The sequence below is a fragment of the Paramormyrops kingsleyae genome, chromosome 24 (genome assembly GCF_048594095.1).
Source record: "Paramormyrops kingsleyae isolate MSU_618 chromosome 24, PKINGS_0.4, whole genome shotgun sequence".
Lineage (NCBI taxonomy): Eukaryota > Metazoa > Chordata > Actinopteri > Osteoglossiformes > Mormyridae > Paramormyrops > Paramormyrops kingsleyae.
The window spans coordinates 9,460,687-9,472,416 of NC_132820.1; positions in this window are offsets into that span (position 1 = coordinate 9,460,687).

Here is an 11,730-nt window from a genome sequence, read left to right on the forward strand (position 1 = left end):
CCTGTGAATTGAGTGGTTTCAAATATAATGAAAAGTTCAATGTCTAATCTCATGCAAATTCAGTTGTTTTAATGCCACCCCCCCCCCAAATGTGGCGCCCTAGGCAAGCATCAACGTCAGCGCCCCCCAGCCCGAGGCAAAGTGAAGGTTTTGCGCCCGAGGCAGCCGCCTATGTCGCCTATATGATTGACCGGCCCCGCCTCCCACAGATAATATCCTCAGACCAAAACGGCAGCACGTGGACTAACGCGATAGTAGGCCTAACACAAAATGCGATAAAAACAAGATAGCGGGACACAAAGACGACATAAATTTGCTCCTTGCCTCTTATCCGAGGCATTGGCGACGAAAATCAGCCCCCCCCCTCCCCGTTTATGTGACAGAACAAATGTTATTGGCTGCCCGAAGTTCATCTGATTCATAAATAATGAAGACCGCCATCGTGATCAGGGCTACTAATCTCCGCGGAAATCTAACTTAATTTAAAGATTAAGCGCACTGTTTCATTTCACGTCACCGAATGAATCATTAGACCCTTTTACTGTGAGAGCAGCATTTTTCATCGTCTTAAATTCATCGCTTAGTGGTGCAGCTTTTAGATTACACTAATTAAACCCTTAATTGGAAAAACTGTACTACCGTTTTTGAGGGTTTGAGTTGGACAATTTAAATATATCTCTTATAATTTAATTAATACTTTATGAATGAGGTCTCCTATCTTAACACCGTTTAAGCACATTTTTAACACTTACGTAACACATTTTTTTTCTAGATTCATTCATAATATTAAGTTTCTCATAACCCACAGCCTGACCCTACATAAAATCCCCCTTAAATTGTGTAGCAGACATGCATTCATGCTTGACCCCATAAAAGCCACCGTCTAAAATGCCACAGTTTGAGGGATCGGATTTATAAGTCCAAATGCTCCCATTTCTCGTATTGTCAGAATCTTGTGACCTCTGTGCTTCATTGCCTGTTGGATTTTATTGCCAGTAGGACCAAGGATATTTCCCATTTTTGACACAAGTGTCAGGCACTCTGAAAGAGTCATCCCGCTTTTAATGGGTTGGCTCATCTCTGCTTGTTAATTGACTTCTTCTACATGACACAGTTTAAATGGGACATTTGAGGATCTACGCTTTGCATCGTGGGTAAGTGGCGGTGAAACCGAGGTGGCAGAACACTCGACGCTGGAGTCCGCCTCCTCCCAATCATTTATATAACCTTCCATCCCCCCCAGTCTAGACATAAGTAGCCCGGCTCGGCTAGCCTGCGCTAATTAACTGGTGACCCCCTATGCACTTGACCCATGCATACGTGTTGATGCTAATTTGTCTGCTCTGGCCTTGGTCCTCGAGATGGGTCCTGTGGGGGAATGGGGTGGGGGTCCGTGGTGAACAAAAAAAAAGACGCATCTAGTTCATTCTTACCCCCATAGCTCTATTGCTAATGGTTCCTTTAGGACAGAAAGGAGAACAAATGAGTTTTTTTTTTTTGGGGGGGGGGGGGGGGGAGCGGTTGGGGAAAGTGGAACAAACGAACACAAGGAGCAAACGGCTGTGGGGGAGGTGATGGGTGTGTGTATGTGTGTGTGGAGTATGTTTATATTACATTGTGGGGACAAAATGTCCCCCACAATGTAATAAAAACCTGTTATTTGGATGTGGTGGGGAGCATTTTTCAGGTCCCCACAAAGATCTATGAATGCAAAAAAAGTATAAATGGCAAAAGTCTCGAATTTTGTTTAGCTACTTATGGATAAGTTTAGGGCTGGATGGGGGTTAAGGTCGTCATGTTGGGACTACAGTTTTTCACATAGAAATGAATGGAGAGTCCCCACAAAGATATAATTACAAACCTGTGTGTATGTGTGTGTGTGTGTTGGGGACAGGGCTGCACATTTGGAGGGAAAAGGGGAGAACTTTTAGTGGGCCAGACACCAGGGAGCGGTAATGAGTGTGTGAGGGCAGTAGAATTTTCAATTCAATTCAATTCAATTCAATTCAATTCAATTCAATTCAATTCAATTTTATTTATATAGCGTATTTTCACAACATTACATTGTCTCAAAGCACTTTACATGAACCCTGCTAAAAGCCCCCAGTGAGAAAGCCAGAGGCGACAGTGACAAGGAAAAACTCCGTAGAAGGGAGAAACCTTGGGTGGAACCAGACTCAAAGGGGGAGCCCATCCTCCAGGGGCTGGCAGGGAGAGTCAAATGAACAAGATGGAAAAATCCCAGTTCACACTGTCCTAACTTTAACGTTTGAGGCTCAAAGTGGGGGGCAGGCGGTGCTGATGCTGCTTTAGATGGAAGGACGAACAGTGGTACAGCAGCAGGGCATGAAGGAGAGACGTCACAGGCAGAAGGGCGAGCAGGCAGCAGGGGAGGCAGATAACACCACAGGAAGGGTAGAGTTTTTCAGGTGCTCAGCCATGTCTTTGTGTGGCCCTGGTTGGTACTGGTTGTGGTTGGGGAGAGGAGAAAGGAGAAACCAGTATACCATCCTGAATTGAACAGAGAAGCACTGGGAGCTCTGGTTTCTGTTTTGACACTCCCACACAAGTTCGTCTTCAGACCAGAAAGGTCCAGGAATGCAGCTAAAGAATCACCATTGACTAATGAATCCTAAGTCACATCTTACGTTTCATGCAACAAATATATGAGGCAGACATGTGCAATGCCCCCCCCCAGTGGGAGTGTGTGTGCAGGGTGGGATCGATCCTCTTTTTTTAATACCTTAATAAATAAAATGTAATTCGAGTCGAATTCAGCGAACAGCCTGTCTTATTTTTGACCAAATGAATGCAGAAAGTCAGAGCCGCACTGGATATGCACGGCACACAGATTTACACGAGCAGGTGTCCCACGCCCACCGTTCGTCTGCACGTCAATAAATAAAAAAACTGTTTTTTGTTCACGTGTCTTCGCCATTGTTGTTGCGACATCCTGGAAACAAACAGCCCTGGGTCTGGCGAGGACGATTCCTGCTTTAACGTCCTTTGGGGTCTCATTCGCCTTTGGCCAATTCCCCCCCCCCCCCCCACTTTCCTCACCTGGCTGCCCTATTGATTGAGTGTGTCACTCCAGATCGTATTACTGAGAATAGCCTTCCGACGAAAATTCCTATAGACGACAAGGAAAACATTTCGCGTGTCTAATATTTTACAAGGTGCGGAGGGTATAGTTGTATAGATTCATGACCGGCTTCTTACTGTCCTGCAACAATATATCCTCGACTTTCACGGACTCAGCGGAAATACCTGTAACGTGTTATTCTCATGAAAAACTGTCACCATAACCATGTTTTACAAAGGAGTCCGGGCTTTAGCTAGACTTGGGGAGCCAGCAGCAGGCTTCCTGAAATTGTGCTTTATTTTCCATTTAGAAATACACCAGAACTGCTTTCACATATCCCATTTTACTAACTTTTTGAGACATACATACACATTTATACAGGTAAGAGCAAAGTTTATGGTCTGAGCACTGGGTCAGTCATTTATCTGGTACTCCTGACATATTTTGGGCAGTTAAGGGCCTCTCTCAAGGGCCCAATGGATATGTGGCTATTCTGCCAAGGATGGGATTCGAACAGGCAACCTGATGATGGGCACAGAGGCCTACCCCGTGTCACTGCCAGTAGCTCATCATTTACCCACTCAACACCTAGCAAAGGAGGCTTAGCACTGCTCCTTCCTGAGACCCTGTCACTCTTCTGGAACCCGGTGCCCTACCGTGTCATGACAACACTAATTGAGCGCTAATGCGCGTTGGGTAACAGGTCAGGCGTCTGCCGGAGTGTAGGTCAGACATTGCGTCGCAGCCCCGACTGAATTTATTGGAATGAAACAGAATTATGAGACTGCGTAAATAATTACAGCCACTTTGAATATTATACAATCAGGCTGAAAAACACTATTACTGAGGACTGGAAATTATATTTATACATAACTAGGCTATTAAAACTACAGTAAATATTGTAACAGTAATATAACACTTAGAAATTAATATATTGAGTAAAATGAGAGTAATTAATCTTGCTAATGCACTTGCACGTTTCCCACCAAATAAGTTCATCACACGGACTTTCAGAAAGTGAATTAAAGTGAACTCGCGCATGCATACACAATCGATGATGCAGAATTAGTTTCCCTGGGCTCCTGTGCGAAATAAAACATTTATTGCGCAATTTATGTAGCCTGTTGCCCAGGAAAGCACAAGATAACTTTTCCATCGATTTTTCCGGACTGGACCATTTTAGGGCACCCTGTTTTGGACCCCATGAAGAACCGAGATGGTACGGTCCAGTCTATGATCCAGGATTAAAGAGTACCTTTCATAGCGGGCTTGTAAGTGCGTGCATGTGTGTCTGCATACTTTTACAACCCTATGGTGCAGAAGGTCAGCTTTATCACTGTTGTAATCGAGTTCTTTTAAAGTAACGGCTTTTAGAACGACAGCTAAAACAAGAGGCAGAGGGAGGATTTGTCTACCTAAAAAATCACTTTCCCTACTTTGGCGAATGGGAATATTGATTATTATCTTTGCTTTTCATAACAGTGGCGGCCTTTTAAAAAAATGAACATGAACAGAGGCATGTATAGAGGCTGGGCCACAGAGGCACCACCTCCAGCTGATTGGCCCCCAAGTTCCCCCTCCCCTGTCACTCACCAAGTCAAAACATATCACTGGCTAATGATAAGGTTGCCCCCTCTCTGTGAAGAATATCCCCTTTTACTCCTCCCACCTTAAAAATCCTAGAATCGCCCCTGATCCTGAATCATGTGACTGACCAGCACAGACACATATCATGTATTTCTGACAGAAGTCTGGCGTCATTAAAGCAGGCACAAATATACATTTAAATTACATTCAACATTACGCTATTATTGGAATTTTTATGTCAGGCTCTCTCGCACCTCGGAGGCAATCAACAGTCATCATCTGTGGCTATATTCGTCTAAGTATAGAACCGTCAATCATAAAAGTTCTTTACAGTGAAGCTTCTTGGCGGAGAGGTGTGGCTGCTCAGCTGACAGTGTGACATTTTGGATTTCCAGTTGTGTTCCTCACACCGTAGAAGCTTTCTGAGGATACACTTTCACATCTAGAGAACTTACACTATCTATGATTTAGCGTTGCCTCCAGACTGAGCCTTCTAGGTACGAATCTATCTCTACGGATTTGATTTTAAAGTCACAAGCCTATAATCTGCAGTTCTTAGCCGCCATGTCTGAATCACTATTCTTCTGCCGTTATCCGTACACAAGGCGTGCGGTTTATCTGCTCTGTGTCGCGCTAATTAGCTAATAAATAATTCCTCAGCAGTGATTGGACCAGTGGGTCTCCTTTCCCAGTCTCAGTTTGGTCATGGGGGCACGTACCATGTACCGCGCCCTTCCCCATTCGTGAACTGCTGGGTTTGGCGTCTTGGGGATGGTGGTGGGGGGGGGGGCTGAGAGGACCCTGGGGTGCAGATTTTATAGGTGGATGTAAATCTAAGACTGTATAACCACATTGGGGCTGACATAGTGCATATGTGTATATATATATATATGAAATACCAGAACTAATGAAACACAGACTCTGTATATCCTGTCTTCAGTTTTACACTGTCCAGTTTCAGATGTCAGATAAATTATTTATTCATCAGAAGCTTTTGTCCAAAAGTTACCTTAAGCTTTAAGTCATGATTGTCCAATAGGAATGCTCTATACCTAAACTCTTATTGGACGATCATAACTGCTAGCTTAAGCTGACCCAGCCAACTAAGAAATCCTGCTTTGTGGAACAGCCCACCTAGCCAACCAGCAATCCTGGATTAGTTGGGGATGTGTAAGAGCCCTATAGAGATGTAATTACTTGCTTGGCTGGGGGATTGAAACCCATGACCTGCTGGATGTTGCCATAGGTCTCTAACCAACAGAGCTACAGAAAATCCCCATAAGCGTCAGCTCCCACGTAAGTTAGATTTTTAATGTGACACTTAACTTTTCTAAAACTCAACAATGCGTGTAATTATTTCAGAGGCGTAATTATGACCAGCTGTGCATCCAATGGGGGCCAATATTTTTGAACACATCGGAAGCAGCCGGATGTTATTCCCACAATGGGTTTGTGACACGCCTTGCTGCTGCACACTGATCATAAGCAGCCCAACTGTGTTTTAATGCTGTGTAGATACTGGGGTGTTAATATAAAGGAATTACAAAAGCGCAAAATAAATGTAACTTTAACGTTCAAAATGCACATCAACAAACTGACACCCCACGCCACGGGCACATGTGGTGTCCAGCCTTTCAGCTTTTCTGACTTTCTTTTAGACAAGTTGGTCACTGAGGACAAAGTAGTGACAGGGATGGGATTGCTGACTGCGAAGGTACAGACACGAGGTGGCTAGATAGGACTGTAGGAACAAAACATTAACAGCTGAGGATGAGATCAGAGAGTCAGAGCATTAGAGAGTCAGAGCATCAGAGAGTTAAGAGAGTCAGAGTGTCAGAGAGTGCATGTATCAGATAGTCAGCGTCAAAGGGTCAGAGTCAGAGAGTCAGAGCATCGAGCATCAGAGAGTGAATGAGTCTGAGCATCAGAGCATCAGAGTCAGAGCTTCACAGTGTCAGAGAATCAGAGCATCGAAGAGTCAGAACATCAGACAGTCAGAGCATCAAATGGTCAGAGAGTCAGAACAGGACTGAGGGAAGAACAAACAGGATCTATCATCCAACTGCTTATCCTGGTTAGAGAGAATAAGGTACGAGATGGGGGTGTACCCTGTATTAAGTACACACTATTGAATAAGCAAACACGTACAGTGTTCTCGCTGCAATCCCGATTCAAACAAGGATACAAAATTATACCTGAAAATATTCGACACCAGAGCTGAAGGCAACGGAACCGAACAATCATTCCGTTTTATGAGGGCAGCTCACGAAACGATCGGAATTCAAGTACCTTTTCCAGTTAAGGGTTATCGTTTTTTCCCAAGGTGACGGCGGTTAATTATGCGGCGTCCTCAGAAATAATTTATGTAAACAAACACACGATGGCTATTAAAACGGGGCCGTATTAAAAAAAAAGGCGTTAATCACCGGAACAGTCGTGCAGAACAAAGCGGTCTTACTGAGGCTGGGGAGAATCTCGCCTTCGGAACGGTGATCGCATTTCGCACTCAGTTCCTCAGACTCAAGGTTACCCTCCTATCTAAGTTTGTTGTTTCATAAATCAAGGGATAATTCAGCCGCCAGAGATCCAGGCATGGAGACTATTAATTTGCCCCCTTCTACCAGCGGCACTTAAGATGGCGTTATTAACACTTCAAATGTATTATCTCAATCAGTCGACTTTCTGGAGCTACCATTTCACGGAGAGTGGAATAAATAAACTCCGTGCAAGGGCTCTACATTTTCCGATGAGTTCTTCAACTACAGCCGAGTTAAAATGAGATTAATTTCTTTTGTTTTCTGGGAGCGCAATAAACTATTTTCCTTGGGGTGGGTGGGATGAACTATTGAACATAAACTGTGGTAATGTACATGTCATCTTCAGAACCAAATCACTTTCCCAGCTGCATCATTAATCACCCCGCTGAGAAAAGCAACTATATATTGCGAAAAGGTAATATTTCATCTGCATCATAATGTTGGGATATAATCTTTGCTCCCGAGCAGTGTAAATTATTCCATCGGAGTACACCACCCACTTTTGCCATTCATTGTTATAAGTTTCAGGAGCGATACAGCAATATGAACAGTAGAGGAAAGGCAGGAAGTGCGGGTTTTAAAAATACTTTTAATGTTCTATGCTTAGTTGTTACCTGGATACCTGAGAAATACATATAAAAAAAATTAGAACGATTCAAAATGGAAGGTTTCGGGAAAAAAGGAGCAGATTTCGATGGGTTGGCTTTTAGCGTCCGGCCGTCTTGACCGTGCGCGTGAATGATGTCAGCATGTTCCCTGTGATACGAGATTCCATCTGCACTAATCCTAATGGACTCCACTTGTAAAACAAGACTTTTTTTTTATTTTAGAGCGGTGAATACTGGCTGCTCAGCGTCTAAAATTACTGTTTGCAGGTGGCCTGTTCCCAAACACCAGTAAATCCGATTAGGAAAAGAGTAGGCAATGCTTTCTGCACAGATACTGAGACACAGATAAGACCACATGATCACCAAGACCCCCCACAAATTTCAGCATGTACTTGAAGAAGATGCATTTCCTAGGATGACTGGTTTGTGACACGTCTTCCGAAGCATCCCAGATTCCCAGAGCCGGCTTTTCAATTCCCGGACCGGAACCCTGCAGATTGGACTGAATGAACTGTAATGAATACATACATGTAACGATATTCATGCGATTCAGTGGGCGCCCAAGATCATTTCAGGTTCTCCAAAAGAACATAGCAATGTCACAGCCATAATTGAAAGTAAGGGAGGTGTTATTGTAGGTAATAAAGATTTATGGTTGCTGGGACAGACCGCTGAAGCGAGGTGTCTATGCTACTTTATGGTGTGATTTGATTGGTCTCCAACTGGCCCTGTAAATAATAATCCCATCCAGTCAGATTGGAGGATCTAGCGCAATGGGCCGGGTGCTTAAAGGCCCGTCCTCGTGCGATCATGGGGCCTTTGACTCTGGAGAGGGCAGCCGTAAATCTGATTCCTTGCCGGGAATGTGACCCCTATGCACCCCCCCACCGTGGAGACTGGGGGACTAGGGGATGCACTTCATCACCACCTAACTGTGTCGCAGCCGTTCTCCTGCGCTAAGATAAATAGAGAAGTCGCTGATGACAACCTTGGCCCCTCCGGAAGTGGTGAGGCATAAATCCTAGGAAGCTTTCACATCTGGGCGATCCTGCACAGCTTCCAGTGTGGTTGGGGGCTGGGGGGAGGGGGGCAAGGGTTGCCTGTACCAACTGAACCAGATTCAGAGATGGCGTTGGTTTGAACTTGCGCAATTAATCTGAAAAAAAAAAAAAATTCCAGACATTACTAATCGCTCCATGACATGGTAACATTCCTCCATGGAAACATCTTCCTTAGGGAAACTATGAATTTAAGACAAAAAAAATATTGCATAATAAATCCAGATTCAGAGATGGCCTAGGTTTGAACTTGCTGCCCTAGTTCAATAAATCTGAAATAAAAAATCCAGACATTACTAATCTCTCTGTTTAAGTCACGGTAACATTCCTCCCTAAAAATCTCATGGGAGTTTTACCTACACAAAAATGTTCTGAGGGCAAAATGAAAGATGTTTGGTTCAGAGAGATAACCAGATTGTAGAGCAGGTGGATCCAAGCAACTAGAGCAGGCGGGACCAACCAATCAGATGTCCTGGTCCTGCCTTCTCTACAATCTGATTGGTTATCTCTCTGAACCAATGATTTTTCTTTCTGCCCTCAGGACGTTTTTTTGTGAAAGTGAAACTCAAACAAGCCTTTAAAAACATCTTTTGTAGAGAAACTGAATTTAAAAAAGCAACATTTTACTTCCTCTCTTGAAAGCACAATGTATTTTTAGAGTAGCACCACAATACAGCTGGGTATATCACCTTATGAAGCCTGTGAAACCGTCAGAGGCGCTTGTAAGATAATGAAGTAGCATAAACTTTTTTTATACTTATTCTTAACCATGGAAAACTGTAAGACAGAGGAATTTTTTTTTAAATCCTTTACGTTTTGACCTAAACTACCTGACATACGTCATACAAACGACCACTTTCTCATAACTGGTTAGTTTAATCACTTGCCAATTAGCATTTAAGGTGAACAAGGCTAAAAGAAATTATAAAATCTATCTATCCATCCATCCATCCATCCTTCTCCTGTACCCACTTGTCCTATTCAGGGTTGCGGGGGTCTGGAGTCTATCCCAGAAGCTACTGGCACAAGGCTGGGAATAACCCAGGATGGGGCGCCAACCCATCGCTGGGCACACTCACACACACTCACACACCATTCACAGCTACAGGCAATTTGGTAGCTTCAATTAAATTCATGTTTTTGGACTGGGGGGGAAACCCCAGGACCCAGAGGAAACCCCACGACGACACGGGGAGATCATGCAAACTCCACCCACATTGGAGCCATGGCGGAGACTCGAACCCTGGTCCCAGAGGTGCAATGCAATAGTGCCAAATACCCAAATTATAAAATATTTTTTCAAAATAAAATTGACTAGAAATACAATATTTGGCCAAAGAATAATTTGAATGCTGATTGACATGGCTAAACTCATATGAGCCATCGTTGTGATGCAGATGTGATCATCTGAGCATGATGTTGATAAATGTTGATAATTTTGTTGTTTTTATGCACAGGAGTGGACATTGTTGGCAGTACTCATTTTTTTTTTTTTTTACTTTTTACCCTCAAATCTTCACACATGACAATATCAGAAGTACATCCTAGCTATGCGAAAAGCCCCTATTTCTTGAAAATGCCAGCCAAAGAATGTCTGCATTGATATTATTTCAGTAGAAGGGTTTTTAAAAAGTATTTCAGACAGTGTCAAGAGGTCATGTGACCTGGCATGTTTGACCAAAACGAACCGGTGACAAAGAACAGCTTACACGGTCGCTGCTAATTGGCAGACTAGAGGTGGGGGGGGGGACTGCTGAGCCATGTGAAGTGGGGGCAGAAGGTTCCGGAAATCTACCGCCAAGGCACCGTTGCTGGGCATCCGAGATGGCCTGATTAACTTGACTGGCATGTCTGCCGAGAAAGAGGGCTGGGAGACGGGGAAAGGTTATGTCACTTTCCTCCTCCAGCAAACACAACCGGGACATCACGAAGCAACAAGCCCCGGAAGGTAACTGAGCTGTCAAGGACACGTTTGCTGGAGCTCAGATGTGTGGAATAGTGCAGTAAATAAATAACAGTGTCACTCTGATATGGTGTGGTTTCTACAAATTGAATTAGCCGCACATTTAGCTCCACAAATTGGTTCACTTATGCGCTTTAACACAATTTTACAGGGGCGGGGCCACAGGGGCACTGACCCCAGCTGAAAGCTGATTGGACCCCGGAGTGCCTCCTCACCTGTCACTCACCGATTCGAAGCATATGATTGGCTAATGGTAAGGTTGTCCCCACTGTGTGAATTATGGCCCCTCTTATCCCCTCCCCCCCTTAAAAAATCCTAGAATCGCCACTAGGAACAATTTACTCTGCAAACTCAGTTTTTTTTGTCTTCTAATCCTCTACTAATTAATTCTTATAATACTGGGGTTTGAGGACGGAAACACGTTGGTGACGTCAACTGGCCGAGCACGAGCCCCGGAGATGTGGATTTGGGGCAGTGGGCGAATCCCGAGCTGCAGTAGGTGCTGGGCCTGCAGCTTCCGAATCCAGCATCGTTATACTGTGCCAGACCCGCACCCCCACCACGGACAGAGAAAAAAAAGAAGAGAAAACAAGGGAGAAGAGGAAATGAGGAAGAAAACGGCGGTGAGCTTTAAGCGGCCGGTGGGTTGGGGCGGTGACTACGGCCAGAGGTCCAGCCGGTAATTACCTACGTGACTCACTCGGCATTTGCCGCTTTTAATGGGAGCTCTGGGCGATGGGAGTGTGGCGGCGGCAGCGGGGGTCATTAGCCGTCTCCCGGTCTTCTACAGCTGGGGTGTGACCACATGATTGTGTGCTCTACGGGCGTCCAGAATACTGCCGGTCCTGAAATTCCGGTAACGAAGGTCAGGGGCGTCTTCAGAGATTTTTGAAAA